Source organism: Oncorhynchus keta, chromosome 34 (genome assembly GCF_023373465.1).
Source record: "Oncorhynchus keta strain PuntledgeMale-10-30-2019 chromosome 34, Oket_V2, whole genome shotgun sequence".
Taxonomy (NCBI): domain Eukaryota; kingdom Metazoa; phylum Chordata; class Actinopteri; order Salmoniformes; family Salmonidae; genus Oncorhynchus; species Oncorhynchus keta.
This window is the reverse complement of record NC_068454.1, coordinates 2,927,625-2,929,603: the sequence shown is the minus strand read 5'-3', so window position 1 is coordinate 2,929,603 and position 1,979 is coordinate 2,927,625.

Genomic DNA, 1,979 nt, shown 5'->3' with positions numbered 1-1,979 from the left:
AGGTTATCACAGTATAGCAGGTTATCACATTATATCAGGTTATCACAGCATAGCAGGTTATCACATTATAGAAGGTTATCACATTATAGAAGGTTATCACATTATAGAAGGTTATCACATTATAGCAGGTTATCACATTATAGAAGGTTATATCAGGTTATCACATTATATCAGGTTATCACAGTATAGCAGGTTATCACATTATAGCAGGTTATCACATTATAGCAGGTTATCACAGTTTAGCAGGTTATCACAGTTTAGCAGGTTATCAAAAGTATAGCAGGTTATATCAGGTTATCACAGTATAGCAGGTTATCACAGTATATCAGGTTATCACATTATAGAATGTTATCACATTATAGCAGGTTATCACAGTATATCAGGTTATCACAGTATATCAGGTTATCACATTATAGCAGATTATCAAATTATAGCAGGTTATCACATTATAGCAGGTTATCACAGTATATCAGGTTATCACAGTATATCAGGTTATCACATTATATCAGGTTATCACAGTATATCAGGTTATCACATTATATCAGGTTATCACATTATATCAGGTTATCACAGTATAGCAGGTTATCACATTATAGCAGGTTATCACATTATAGAATGTTATCACATTATAGCAGGTTATCAAATTATAGCAGGTTATCACAGTAAGCAGGTTATCACAGTATATCAGGTTATCACATTATATCAGGTTATCACATTATATCAGGTTATCACATTATAGCAGGTTATCACAGTATATCAGGTTATCACATTATAGAAGGTCGGAGTGACAGATATAGCCGGTTATCAAATTATAGCAGGTTATAGCAGGTTATTACAGTATAGCAGGTTATCACAGTATAGCAGGTTATCACATTATAGCGGACTATAGCAGGTTATCACATTATATCAGGTTATCACAGTATATCAGGTTATCACATAATAGAATGTTATCACATTATAGCAGGTTATCAAATTATATCAGGTTATCACATTATAGCAGGTTATCACAGTATAGCAGGTTATCACCGTATAGCAGGTTATCACAGTATAGCAGGTTATCACATTATAGCAGGTTATCACAGTATAGCAGGTTATCACAGTATAGCATGTTATCACAGTATATCAGGTTATCACATAATAGAATGTTATCACGTTATAGCAGGTTATCAAATTATAGAAGGTTATCACAGTATAGCAGGTTATCACAGTATAGCAGGTTATCACAGTATATCAGGTTATCACAGTATAGCAGGTTATCACATTATATCAGGTTATCACATTATATCAGGTTATCACATTATAGAAGGTCGGAGTGACAGATATAGCCGGTTATCAAATTATAGCAGGTTATAGCAAGTTATCACAGTATAGCAGGTTATCACAGTATAGCAGGTTATCACAGTATAGCAGGTTATCACAATATATCAGGTTATCACATTATAGCAGGTTATATCAGGTTATTACAGTGTAGCAGATTATAGCAGGTTATCACAGTATATCAGGTTATCACACTATAGCAGGTTATCACAGTTTAGCAGGTTATAACAGTTTAGCAGGTTATCACAGTTTAGCAGGTTATCACAGTTTAGCAGGTTATCAAAAGTATAGCAGGTTATCACATTACAGCAGGTTATCACAGTATAGCAGGTTATCACACTATAGCTGGTTATCACACTATAGCAGGTTATCACAGTATATCAGGTTATCACACTATAGCAGGTTATCACAGTTTAGCAGGTTATCAACAGTATAGCAGGTTATCACAGTATAGCAGGTTATCACACTATAGCAGGTTATCACAGTATAGCAGGTTATCACAGTTTAGCAGGTTATCACACTATAGCAGGTTATCACAGTATAGCAGGTTATCACAGTTTAGCAGGTTATCACAGTTTAGCAGGTTATCAAAAGTATAGCAGGTTATCACATTATAGCAGGTTATCACAGTATAGCAGGTTATCACACTATAGCTGGTTATC